The following is a 14,491-nucleotide window of genomic DNA, read 5'->3' as shown; positions in this document are numbered from 1 at the left end:
CCAAGTGTCTGAGGTCCGAATGGACAAACTCCCCAGCAAAGACCAGGCTTCTGGAAATGAAGCTTTGCAGGGTCCAGCCAGAGACCCTCTCAGGGTTCAGAGGCCCGGCCCAGAGGGGGCTCCCTACCCTCGCTGGGCCTGCAGAAGCTCCGTCTGACAGCCCTTCCCAGCCTGGCTCCGTGGAGCTCGGGGGCTCCCCACTCTCAGCCGGGGCTCGCAGACACCCCTCGGGCTGAGGGTGCGCTGGGGCCACTGGGGCCTGTCCAGCAATCCCCCCGCTTTCTCACTCACCTGGATCCCGGGGCGCCACTCGGCTCTCAGAGAAGGATAAGGAGGAAATGCAAGCGAGCACCAGGGCTGTCCACATCTTGTGGGTGAGCCGGGAGCAAGGCTGGGCAGTCCCTGAGGCTCCCAGCTGCCGCTCAGGCTGCTAATGATGCCGGCTATGTGGCCGAGGGATCTGTGATCAAGAGACAAGGCGTCCGGTCAGTCACGCACAGCCTGGCCTGGCCTGGGCACAGCACTGCGCCGTTCCCGTGTGCAGGGCTCTGGCCTGGTCTGGCGTGCCAACGAGCCAAGTGCCTCGACCAGGCTGGCACCCAGAAGAGCGCGCCGCGTCTCAGCCACGGTGGTTAGTGATCTGACCAGCGTCTGTGTTTGATGGTTTAAAGCACCTCCTGACCCAGTTCCACTGAGTCTCAACCCCACAAGTGCCCACTGCCCACCCCCGAGTTCAGAGTTTGAAGGAGCAGCAGGGCAAGGGCTGAGGCCTCCTGATCACCAAGATGGGCCAAGTCTTCCTCCTCAACGTCTCCTGTGGCCGAGGGACACAGACCAGGCCCACGGCATCTCTGTGCGCCCGGGACGGCGGACCAGGCCCTTCACACGGAGACGCCACTCAGCCAGCCACCATCCAGCCACCCACCCATCCACCGTCCAACACCCCAGTGCCCGCTCCTGTGCCAGGCAGCGCACAGGACAAGAAGGTGGAAGCCACACAGCTCCCTCCAGGAAGCCTGCCGTCCTCGGGAGACACAGAAAAGAGGTCCCTGCGGGCTGGCGCAGACATGGAGCGGAGGCGTGACTCGAGCAGGAAGCTTGGAGGAGAGGGCGCCTGGCGGGTCTTGAAGGGTAAGTTGCAGGCGGGTCCTCTGGGAGACCGGGTGAGGGTGGGAGACAGGGTGCTGCAGGGGCCCAGAGGAGGCACTGAACTCAGGCGGGCGGGTGGGTGGGAGTGGGTATCAGAGAAGGTTTGCTGAGAAAGTGGCACCTGAGCCATGTTCTAGAACAGCGATGGTGAACCTTTGAGCTCGGCGTGTCAGCATTTTGAAAAACCCTAACTTAACTCTGGTGCCGTGTCACATATAGAATTTTTTTGATATTTGCAACCATAGTAAAACAAAGACTTATATTTTTGAAATTTATTTTATATATTTAAATGCCATTTAACAAAGAAAAATCAACCAAAAAAATGAGTTCGCGTGTCATAGGTTTGCCATCACTGCTCTAGAAGATGGATGGGATCCACCTGCTGGGAGGCAAGTGGGAGACAGCAGCAGGTGACAGCAGCAGGGTGGGGCCGAGGGACAGTGTGGCGAGACTTGCGATTAGACTGGACAGGTAGGTTGTCCTCCAGGTGAGGGGCGGGGAGGCATGTGCCGGCAGGGACGAAGCCCCAGGAGGCTGTGGACTTGGTAAGGGGGCGCCACTGTTGAGACGGGGGGGCAGGCTGAGAGGACTGGTTGCAGGAGCCCAGCGTACCTCCCATTAATTAAATAGTCCACCTGCGGGAGACAGCCTGACGGCAGAAACTTCCGGAAATGCCACCATGGCCAAGCCTCACCAGGATGAGGACTGGGGCGCACGGGGGTGTTGCCACACTCACCCGGGTCCCTCTCAAGTGTCACAGGCTGGGACTCCTTGCTGCAGGGGTGCCCCGGGGAGCTGAGGGGCCAGCTGACCTCAAGTGTCCCGTCACCTCAGCCCCGCGAACGGCCCGAGTCCCCCATGGTCCTCCCCGGACAGCAGCCTGGCCACACTCGGTCATGCCTGGTCCCTGACTCACCGCTCGATTCGGGCAGAGGGCAGGCCGGTGGGACTCTAAGGGCAGGCAGGCAGCAAGAGTGGGGCTCCCCAGCGTCCCTCCAAAGTCAATCCTGCCTGAAGCCACCTTAGGCCTTCGGTCTCCTCACGGGGCCCTCACCATGTGGGTCCCGAGTTCCACGGAGCATCACGGGAGGGACCGAGGGCACGGAATGAACATCCTGACCGGCTCCTCGCCCAGCACGGACGCTCCTCGCCCAGCACGGACGCTGCCGCTGTTCCACACGGCCCTGCAGCCAGGCGGCTCCTGGTGACCGGCACAGGCTCTCTGTCCCCCCATCAGCCCGAAGCGTCAGAAGTGAATCACCGCTGCCCTGACCCACTTGCCCCCACCCCCACCCCACAGCTGCCCTAAAGACCGTGGCAACCCACAAAGTTGACCCTGCCTCCACGGCTCAAACCCCCACCTCCCTAGATAACCCCAAAGCTCCGTAACACGGCCCAGGCGGCCTCCAAAGTCTGGCCCCACTGGCCTCTCCGCTACCCTCGCCCCCGTCCCGGGCACGTGGAATACCTGTCGTTCCCAGTGCAGAGCCTGGCTTAGCCAGCAGCCCACAGACAGCCCGTGCAGCAGAAAGGATGTTTCTGGGGCAGCCACATGGTGGCTTTCTGCCTCCTGTGATAGGTGGGGACGGTTGTAGGGTGGCCCCATGACTGCAAACCCCATCTGAGCACAAACTCTTCCGGAAGCCGGCACATCCCCTGGTGCTTCTGACCCCTCCCCACGAGTCACGGACTTTATCTCACTTCATCCTGCACTTGCCCTCCAGAATCGTCTGCAAGGGCTCCTGAGCTCACAGGTTTGGAAGGTTGCTCAGCCCTACGAACCACAGATTTGCATCCGTCTTCTAGAGAGCAAGGGCATTCTTTGTTTTGACAGACAAGTGGGGGTGGGGAGGGGAGAGAAGAAACAGACACTGTCATGAGAGAGAAGAATCGGAGTGAAGGTCCCAGGCACGAAGAACTCGCCCCTCCACCCCCCATCTGCCGAGGCCATGCAGCTGGGCTCCTGGTAAATGAATGCATTTAAATGGCTCTCTCCAGCCAGTCACATCTGGGCATGCGTGGCCCTGCGCCTGAGCCTGGAGCTGGGTCCCCTGGGGTGGGATGACGTGTCAGAGCTTCCTGAATGCACCCCAGGCCCCAGGCCCTCGGATGTCCCCTCGCTACAAGCCTCTAGAGCAGAGTTGGCAAGCATTTCCTGTAAAGAGCTAGACAGCAAATATTTTAGGCTTTGTGGGCCACACAGTCCTGGAGGATATGTACACGATGGGCGTGGCTGTGTCCCACTAAAACTTTGTTTGCAAAGACAGGTGGCAGGCAGGCCTGGTTTACAGCCCCTGCTCGAGCAGTGAACCTCGGGGTTCTTAGACGCAGGGAGCGCCTGATCCGATGTGCCGAGCGGATTTCCTCCTCCCGCCTCACCCTGGGACAGACGTGGACCATTTCCCTCCTGTCCCGGGACAGGTCTCCTCCCAGAGCCCCTTCTGCCAGAGGCACCTCCTTTACCCCAGCGTCAGCGAGGTGCTGTGCACGGGAGCTCCCACAGTATTATGGTATGGCGACAAGCCGAGAAGCTTTTGCGGTGACTGGCATTTGTGCCACAGACGACCACACGGTCCCCACCTGTCCCCACCTTGGGACCACCCTCCCCGAGGACCTCAGAAGGCAGAACCTCTGCCGTGAAGAGCCACAGTCCGGGCCCCTCCTGGATATTGGGAGGCTCGGCCCTCAGGGCTTGGCTGTCTTTCCTTCCCCTTGAGGCTCCCTGAGCTTGCAGGGTCCCCTCCGAGCTCACTGTGCCGTCACCAAGCAGGTGACCCCGGCCCTCAGACACTCACCAGAGGCAGGTGCTCAGGGCGCGCCCCCGGGCTGGGCCATCCACCTGCTCCGAGAGCTGCGGGCTCGGCGCAGTGTGCTTGCCAGGCGAGGTCGGGCTCTGCAGGAGGTGAGCGCAGCTGTGAGGAGCGCTCCCGGGCCGCGGCATGCTTTGTGGAACATGCGGGACACGGGCAGATGCTCCGCTCTGGTAACTGTCGCATCTGGGGTTTGAAAAAGAGTGAACACTTCTTAGGAAAAGCAGGGGGAAAACGATCCGTGAGGAGGGGGGCAGCATTCAGTAGATCATGGCTGGGAAAATGAGACTGTGATCAAAACTTTCCCTGGCACCGCTTCCGGGGAGCACTTCCACTGCCCGAATTCCTCCTAAGGAAGCAATAGGACAGGTGTGCAGAGTGGAGAGCGACAGAGATGTGCATCGCGGTGCTATTTATAATAGTAAAAAATCGGAATGGTTACGTAAAATAGGGTCCCATCCATATATAAAATACTACGGCAGCTGTTAAAAAATACACAAATGTCTATTTACTGGCATGGGAAGATGCCCAGCGTGGAATGTGCAGTGAAATGAGCAGGTCACACACAGTACACACACCATGATCCTGTTTTTGGTTAAACAACCGTCTGGAAAGATTTATACCAGAATGTTCATAATGGTTATCCCTGGGGAACAGATTCACAGGTGATTTTCATTTTCTACTTTAGATCTTTTAATTTTTTTAACAAGCTCGTATCACTTCTGGGAAACACTCCGAAAGGCTCCAATGAAAGAGAGCAAGGTCTGATTTTCTTCAAGTAATCTGAGCTCCCAGGCAGAAGAGGCCCACCTGACACAGTTTCACCCGCGGATTTTATAATTTAGAGAAACTTTATTATTTACATGACAGGAGATGCATTTTTTTAAGAGCCAATCAAAACGTTAGAGGAATCCAGGGATACGACAGCAATGCAAAGATATTAATCAGCACAAAGGCCCACTCCCTAACACAAATGCTCACCTAGGCACACATATACATATCTGCACAGGCACACACATGTGAGCATGCAGTCACACTCGTGTGTACACAGCTGCTTGCATATCCATTCACACACAGCTACACATATATGCGCACTGCCCCATGTATACATATGCAGTCACACCCATGCATGTGTACAAACAATCACACACACAATTACACAAGGCAGGTGCACACACGGAGCATTTCTATCAGGCTGTATCAGGAAACTCCACCAGATTCTCGGTTAACTTCTGCCGGATGCCATCACTGCCTGTTCACTCCCACGGAACCGGGAATTGGCTGCTGTGCAGAGTCGAGAACAGGCCCTTGCTGTGCCGTGACTTCATCCCTCTGGTATGGTCCTGCCTCCACTTTCCAACAGCCTACTCGGAATGTCAGGATTAATTTGTGGGGACCTGTGCTAATCTGGGAAGTTGACTCACAACAGACAAACCATTCACAAGATTTGAAATAACAGTTTCCCCTGCAAAGGCTTCAGTGAACCTTAAAAGAGGGTCAGGCCAGTTCTTCTCATCATTATCTGGAGACGAGACAGATCACGATCTCAGACTATGCTAGATGGAAAGTAAAGAGACCCCTGGGCAAGAGGGAAATAGCAAGAAAGAATGAAGTTAGTATTAAGTGGGAGGGAGACCAGGGCAGATGGAAAGACAGGAGGTTAGGCTGGTGCTGGGAATTCCCCCTTTTCAGGGGGAGCAAGTTCTGCAGAGAAGAGGCAGCACCCCTATGAGCCAGGCGCCACTCCATCAAAAAGGCAGCCCCATGCCTGGCTGGCCTGGCTCAGTGGTTGAGCATCGACCTATGAACCAGGAGGTCACAGCTGGATTCCCAGTCAGGGCACATGCCTGGGTTGCGGGCTTGATCCCTAGTAGGGGGCGTGCAGGAGGCAGCCGATCAAGGATTTTCTCTCATCATTGATGTTTCTCTTTCTCCCTTCCTCTCGAAAATCAATAAAAAGAGGTATTTTTTAAAAAAGGGAGCCCCAGACAGCTCTTGGTGTCACCTTCCTGATCCTGTTCTGGCCTCTCAACACCTCCTGTCTCTGATTACTTGTGTTCCCAGCCTTGGCTTGGTTTTAAAATCTTTTATGAACCTGTTTGTTATATGTAGGGTGCTGCATGCAAGTTACGTGAAACCAGACTGCTTCCAATGCTTGATTCCTTTTTCTGGCTTACACAGGTTCCTAAGACCCAGCACGGGAATCCTCAGGCTTGGCAAGGGACTACACACCCGTTACCCCACGTTCCATGGCTCTGGTAATACTTATGTATCAGCAGCGTCATGAACCCAGTCCCTACTCCAATCTGGAGAAACTGTACGTACCAAGGAGTAGGGACTGTGAGAGCACGTACAGGGCAGACCGACGGCACCTATCCTGACACGCCACCTGGCTGAACTTTGATAGCAGAACCCAAGGGACACAGGCGTGTGGTTTTGTGTATATAGACGTTGTCCTGTGGTCCAAAGGGTGTGTCCCTGTGGCAAACGGGGGCCTGGAGCAGTGGACATTGTCTTAATTACACTGATTGCTTCCGGGTTTCTGAAAGTTTTGGTATCACAGTTAAATGCTGATCGACAGCCTAGTTTTTGTTCGCAATGTGCCTGTGTGGCAAGTTTGGCATATAAGCAGAAAAACCGGTATTTTAGGTACTTCCCTCGCCGATTTATTGAAATTTTAGAGATGCTTCCTTTGGGGAGAAAACAAAACATTATAGGCAGAATTGTTAAGTGCCACATATATGTTTTATGGCAAACTCTGTGGATGCTGACTCCTCGTATGAGCCTAACAGTTAAACGCACACACTGTTAAGCAGCCACCCAGACACACGGAGGAGGTAGATAAGTAGATGGAAAAGTACAACCCCTCCCCGGTAGACAGGGCCTGCGGAGGTCTGCGTCACCTAAAGGGCCAACACTCCCTGGGCCCATCCTTGCCCTCGGAGGACCTTTCAGTGCCCCGCCTACACGGGAGTGTCCCAACGTTCCCATCTGCTGCTCCCAAACTGGAACAGCCTGGGCCTCTTCTCTGGTTTGCGATCCCCTGGCTCCTGCCTCCCGGGCCCCCATCCAGGCTCCTCCTTTGGAGTCTTAGCCCCCAACTGACTCCTTCTGTTTCTTCCTCTCCCCCTATTCCGTGCCAGTGTGGCGGAAAAAGGGACCAGGTACTAAAACTGACAAGCTCGGGGGAGGCCAGCATGGCGGGCCCTGCAAACTCAGAAACGGAAAGTAACCACACAGGATGGTCTGAACATAAAAATCCCTAACGAGAATCGGTGATGGCGGTGGTATATCCTAGGCCCGTAGCTCCCTTGACCCATTACTTTAAGTGAGCCTGTCTCCTCTTTTGACATCCAAGATAACATACCTACAGAATGTCAGAGTAATTTCCTTTTCCAGACAACTCAGGGCACACCCACCAACCAGAACACAGAACCCCCTCACTGTCATCTTGTTCCCCAAATACTGTCTATGCAAATGGTAACTCGCTTCCTGTGCCCACCAGTGTAAAAGTATGTGTGTGTCTGTCCGGGTTACTTTGCATTCGATCCCAGAGGTTTCCCCCACTTTGCTTTCTCCTGCCCCCTTAATCTATCACCAATGAATTCCAGGCAACCCTCCTCAAGTCTCCTCTAAGCTGCAAACTGCCCTTCTCCAGAGCATTTTCTCAACTCCGGGAGATTTTGCTTCCCAGCAATGGTCATCAGTTTGGCTCAAATAAACTCATAAAAATTCTTAATAGGTTTGGACATTTCTTAGTGGACACCTCCAATCCTCATCACCTTGCACTCTGTGCCCCCGTTCACGTTTTCTCTTCTCCCCCGCTCTGCCTCTCGTGCCCCATTCATTCTCCGGCCCCCCACCTCCCTCTCTCAGCCCCAAGCCCGTCCCGGCAGCCGTGGCCACAGCATCCCGATGGCAGCGCAGGCCTCTTACCCGGGCGCGGCAGGCCTGCAGCGGCCGGGCGGCCCTCGGACGGCGTGAGGCGCCCGCGGTCCGGCGTGGGGACGTGGCCGGCAGTAGAGCAGAACCACCCGGAGCCAGAGCGCTCGGGCAGCCGCCCGGCCCGCCCCGCCCGGCCCGGCCCCAGGAAGTGACGTCACTGGAAGGCGTGCCCGAGGTGGGGCGGGGCAGCCTCTGCAGGCGCAGGGATCCGCTAGGTGGTGACTGGCGCCGCCGAATGCGAGTCGAGAAAGGGGCGTGGTTTCTACAGGACACGCCCACTAAGGCGGTCCAGCTATGTCTCCCACGGGCCGGAAGTCGCTGTTCCAGACTGGTCTTTGGCGGAAGTGGTCCTTGCGGGTCTCTGCGGGCTTGGATGTGGACACCTCGCTGCAGCGATCGGCGTGCCGGGCCTGGGGCAGGGTCAGATCAGATGTACCCCAATGGTTCACAGAGAACCGAGGGGGTGACCCTGCCATATTCCTGCCCTCCTCCCTCAGACTTGATCCAACCCCTACGTGCCCGCGTTGGGGAGGGAAGGGTCTTACTAGTAATAGCAGCGATGGCAGCATACAACTTGCCAAGCCTTGTGCTTGGTTCAGTGACTTGCCGGCAGGTCCGGTGACTTAATCACTGCAGTAGCACTGTGAGCTGCTTCTCCTCCATTTTACAGACACAGAAACTGGGATAACAACGGGGAAGTGGCGTGTAGGGTTATGCTTATTTCAAAGGTATGCTAACCTAGATGCACAGGAACAGTCCACAGGGCCTGCTTAAGCCAAAGATAGGACGTTTACTAAGGATGTTATATGCCTGGGGTGTGACTATGGACCATGACCTGCCCAGTTGGAAATTTATGATCAGATCAACCAGTGAGGCTACTTTGCATAGAAGCTCTTCTTCTTGCACGCATGGCAGTACACCAAAGGCTTTATTTTCAGACAGTTTTATAACCTGTCTTTCGGTCCTGGGCTAGGAAACTAAGCCAGACAGAAAATTAAGGTGTACAGAGACAGGATGAACTCACCAGCTCTGAGCTCTGGGAACACCTGAAAAGCAATTCAGAGCTATCACCACCCAGTTCAACCTCATAGTTTTAAATTGTGTAGAACTTACCCTGCATAGGAATTTGCTGAGACCTAGGCCAGTTGGTAGGGTTTGTGAAGACAAGATTTCTTGCCTTGTGTTTGCTTTAATTTTCCCAACTAGCTCAGATCTAATGTGAGAAGTGCCATGTCTGTATTCACTTCACATTTGAAAATACACCAAAACATCCAGTTTTAGTTCTACTCTTGCCTTCTTAAAAAATCGATGTCTCTGTGACTCTGTGTTTCCATTTCCTTCTTGGCAAAATCGGGACCATTTTACTCCTAGTCTGAGCCTTTCCTCTCCAGGGGCTCACGGTCTAGAGCGGGGGTCTGCTAGCCATTTGCTTTTGTAAATAAAGTTTTATTGGGAATACAGTTATGCCACCTGGTTGTGTATCATCTGGCTGCTTTTGCACCACAAGGGCCAAGTTGAGTAGTTGAGTAGTTAGATTATGGCTCACAAAGTCTGAGATATTTACTGCCTGGTTCTTTACAGAAAATGTTTGCCAACCCCAGTCTAGGATGTTACTAGAAAATGGGTTTCAGGCAACAATGGAAATATCTTGCCTAGATGGTCCAGAATACAGGGAAACACATTCTTTCAAAGGGAATCTGGTACCTTTTTGGTAGATTGGGTCACCTGGAGCCTAGTGCCTATTGAGCACAGCCCTGGACACTGCATAGTGTCTCTTCTGAAGAGTCAAGCCGGGTCGGCCAGTTTCTTCTGATGGCAATGATGAATTAAAGAAAGAGAAGGATACACTAAGTCCTCAAGCTTCTGTCTCAGGGCACAGGTCATGTCAGGCTTTCTATGCAGAAATAGCCAATAACAAACGCAAAGCTTTATCCTCTTAGTTGTTGAATTACAATGTTATTTGAATTTAAGGCCATGCCAGAGTCCGCATATGAACGTAGGGCTCTGGAGTAACACTATCTGGTGTCATATCCTGGCTCTCCTTCATTTTTAAAAAATATATATTTTTTATTGATTTCAGAGAGGAAGGGAAAGGAAGAGATAGGTAGGAACATCAATGATGAGAATGTGCCCAGAATGTGCCTGCCACACGCCCCACACTGGGGATCGAGCCTATAATCTGGGCATGTGCCCTGACTGGGAACTGAACCATGACCTCCTGGTTCATAGGTCCATGCTCAACCATTGAGCCATGCTGTCCAGGTTGGTTCCTTCACTTTTTAACTGAGTGACAGCAGGCACAAGGCTTAAACTAGACCCTCTGTGCCTCGGTTTCACCATATAGTCAATTCTCATTACGGTAGTTTTGTTTAATAAAAGTCTCTATGAGCACTGACCTAGTGAATGCTGAACCGAGACTCCTGTGCGGGATAAACAAAGCAACACTTCCCTTCGTGCTCTACCCTTTATTGATATTATTAATTGAAGGTTCATTTTATGCTCTGAACACAAAACTAAGGGCATTTAGTTGGAATGGGAATTGACAAACATTGTCTATAAAGGACCAGGCAGTAAATATTTTAGGCTTTGTAAGCCATACCGTGTGTCTCAGTGGTTGAATGTCAACCTATGAACCAGGAGGTCATGGTTTGATTTCCCAGTCAGGGTGTTCAGGAGGCAGCCGATTGATGATGTTTCTTTCTCATTGATGTTTCTATCTCTCTATCCCTCTCCCTTCCTCTCTCTCTAAAAAATCAATAAAGCCCTAGCTGGTTAGACTCAGTGGATAGAGTGTCAGCCAGCAGACTGAAGGGTCCCAGGTTTGATTCCGGTCAAGAGCACATGCCCAGGCTGTGGGCTTGATCCTCAGTAGGAGGGCGTGCAGGAAGCAGCCAATCAATGATTCTCTCTCATCATTGATGTTTCTATCTCTCTCTCCCTCTCCCTTTCTCTCTGAAATCAATAAAAAAATTTTTTTTAAAAATCAATAAAAACATTTAAAAAAAGATTTCTTGGTTTTAATTTCTGAAATGGTACATATCAATAGATCAAACCCTTAGAGAATTCTTTGGGATCCTCAAGTCAATTTTATGCTCAAAAGCCAAGAATTAACTCCCGTGTGTGTGTGTGTGTGTGTGTGTGTGTGTGTGTGTGTATCTGGCCACCTGTGCTGGGATTAGCTTGGACACTTCCCTCACTACCGCCCTCAGTGAGGTCATGGTTCCCAGGACTCGCCATGAGCCCATGGCACAGAGAGCACCATGTGGGAGGGAGAGTTATTACCGCATTACTTTGGGAGGGGTGAGGGTGGGAAGAGGAACACCAGGCTTACCTGTTCTTCATGGAGTTCAGAAAGCAGTTTTGTAACATTTAATGAGATGGGGAAATGCTCTTGAAATAATAATAATAATTATTATTAACGAAGCAGGCAGGCACATTCTGGACCCATGAGCTTTGCATTGGCTGTTCTTCTGTCTGCAGGTTCTCCCTCCAGACCTCTTGACCACACCTCCCCTTCCTGCTCTCTTGGTTTTGTTTGTCTGAAAAATGCTCTTGAAGCTCATCTTTCTGGGTTAGAATGCCAGGTTGAGGGTATTTTCTGCACTTTGACCATCTTGTTTCACTGTCGGCATTCTGTCATTTTTCTCTGGCTGGCTTAAAGAGCTTTCTTTTCGGTGTTCTGCTGTTTCACTGTTGTGCCAGTGATTAACTTACTTGCCCACGGCAGAGGGTCCCGAGCCACTGGGGTCTGGGTGGGACAGGCTGGCAATGGAAACCTACCTAGAGTTCTTCTTCTCGGTGATCCAGCAAACCTGGGGGTGGGGGTGAGGAGGACAACCGTCAAAGCGTCCATCAGCAGCCCCCACCTTGGTTGAGGGATTTGGGTGGGGTTGATATCCCTGACCCTGCACAGGTGACCCGGGCAGTGGTATGTGGGGGTTTGTACAGGATGTACAGGGCGGAGCCTTTGGTCCCGGTTCTGAGGTGGACATAGGTGTGGCCCGTGGCCCCAGGGCACCTGCTCAGCCTCTCTGAGCCTCAGCTTCCGGATTGTAAAATGGAGATGACAACAGTCTCCCTGTGGGGACAACATGGATGCTCAGGGGCCGGCAGGGATCTGCAGATGTGCAAGCCCTGCATGTGAAAGTCAAGGGCAGACCTACCCTTCCTCCAGGCAGGTGCCAGGAAGCCAGCCCTTATCTCAGCTGGTGACTCAGCCTGGGGCCCTCTGCACCCTGGGGCAATATTCTATACTTATTACTGGATATTTCAATTCCCAGCACAACCAAGCTGGGCAGCTATTATCCCCATTGGCACAGATTAGAAGATAGGTCTCCAGCCTGACCGGTGTGACTCAGTGGTTAAGCATCGACCCATGAACCAGGAGGTCACAGTTCGATTCTCAGTCAGAGCACATGCCCAGGTTGCAGGCTTCATCCCTAGTGGGGGGCGTGCAGGAGGCAGCCGACCAATGATTCTCTTTCATCATTGATGTTTCTATCTCTCTCTCCTTCTCTCTGAAATCAATAAAAAACATATTTCAAAAAAGAAAGAAAACAGGTCTCCAGAGGTTCAACAACTTGGCCAAAGGCATGCAGTGGGCATTCGGCATTCAGCATCCCCCGGAGCCCACGTCCTTTCCTTTTATCTTATCTTGACAGCATCAGTATGTGCAGGTCCTGGCGAGGTCCATCTTGGGAGACCTCCTCCCCCACCTCCCCCCCTATTTTCACAGCTGTTTCTTCTCTGAAAGCAGCGCTCCAGGAAGAGCCTGGCAGGACTAGATACTGCTGCCCCCTCGTGGCCGCACGGCTCACTGCAGGACCCAGCCGGGAGCCACTCTGATCTTCCCTCTCCAAAAAGACACAGGGCGTTCGCAGTAGGAAATAAAATAACGGGGTCTGCAGCTCCACGCTTTGCTCGCGGAGGGATCTTCGTCAAGACTGAGATCCAACCTGCCCCGGGCCTCGGTTTCCCCCTCTGTGGAATGGGCGTCAGGAGGGCTCCGTGGCGTTCCTGGGAACTTAGAACACAGACTCGGAGGAACACGCCCTGCGGCCTCTGGCCCAGATTGCGCAGCGGGAGGCCAGGGGTTCGCCCCTTCCTGGCAAGGAGAAAACAAAGTCTGGGTACAAAGTCTGCAGGGAGCTGGTGGACTGTGAGGCGGGGCCGCCCTTCAAAGGCGCCGCGTGCTCTGCCCGCTGCCCGCCTTGATCTTTGGGCAGAGATTTATGGACGCGCAGGGAAGCACCGTGCCCGGCCGGGAGGGGCGCGGGCAGCAGGCGCACCTCTCCGCCTCGCTGCGCACCGGATGGGGCTGAGGGCCAAGGGCAGGGGAGGTGCCGGTGAACCCGAGGGTCTCACTCGGACTTTAAGAGGGTTCGCCCTCCCACTGCAGACCCCAACCTGGGGCGGAGGAGGTGCCGGCGATCCTGGGCTGGGTCTCGCCTCGCACCGTGCTCGCACAGGAACCCAGGGAGCCCCCAAAGCTCCATGAGGCACCGCTTCCCGGGTTAGGAGATAGAACACCCCACAGTGTTCCACAGTCTGCGGGCTGGTTTATAACCTTTTATTTTATTTTATTTTTACACTGACCACCCATCATTTTATTAGTTAGCTTTATCTTTTGTTAAGGTTTTGCCACGTTTGCCAAACATGTAAATATTGAAAGCACATCGCAGACTGTTATGACGGATCTGCATTAAATCGTTTAGAAGAGACCTCCAAAGAGCACGCTCTTACGTAAACAGAACAGTTTTGTCACATCTTTAAAGAAACATTCACAATTCTTCATATCAGCAGTTATTTTTTAAACATTTTTTAAAAAAAGATCAGTCAGGATATCTCACATGTCTGTTTTTATCTAGAAAAATCCCTCATCATCATCATCTTCTTCTTCTTCTTTTTAATGGCATTGATGTTTCGAGGAGTGATTTTTCACTTGTAAGCGGCAGGCACAGAGCGGGGCCTGCTCTGCTCTTTTGTGCCCACATCCTCGGGTGGGCACGGCCCAGAGGGGAGACTGTTTGCCAGGGACTTTCCCAGTCTTAGCCCTGGCGGTCCCATGTCCTGGGAACCCTCAGTTCTAGGCCAGCCGGATGGTGGTCACCCGTGAGCCCTCCACCCACCGTGAGAGTACAAAGGGAGCGGGTGGAGTGAGAGAGAGAGGCCCTGAGGTGCGTCCCCTTCATCTCAAAACTGACAAGAGGGGCTTCAGGAAACCAGGGGAACATACATCCCCTGGAGCTGGGGTCTGGATGGAAGGGAGGGACAGCGCGTGTGTCTGGTGCTTGCTCCATGCCTCAGAAGTGAAAGGTCAAGGCTGTTGCTGTCGCTGCCTGGCCAGCCTTGGACCTGGGCAGGTGGTTGTGCTTCCTGGGCAACTGGTGTGTGTCCCGGGATCAGCGGCCATCTGAGAAAGGTGTCCACACAGAGGCCGTGGGAGAAAGAATCAACATTGGCAATCCCCCAAACTACAGGGCCGCAGGCTGGGCCCCAGGGGCTGCAGTCCCACCCCCAGACTTTCCTGTCCTTAGGTCTCCCACCCCCCTGCCCCAGCCATCAGGGGTAGAGCAGAGGCTGGCTGC

This window comes from Myotis lucifugus, unplaced genomic scaffold (genome assembly GCF_000147115.1).
Source record: "Myotis lucifugus unplaced genomic scaffold, Myoluc2.0 scaffold_415, whole genome shotgun sequence".
Taxonomy (NCBI): domain Eukaryota; kingdom Metazoa; phylum Chordata; class Mammalia; order Chiroptera; family Vespertilionidae; genus Myotis; species Myotis lucifugus.
Note: the sequence above shows the minus strand (reverse complement) of the source record.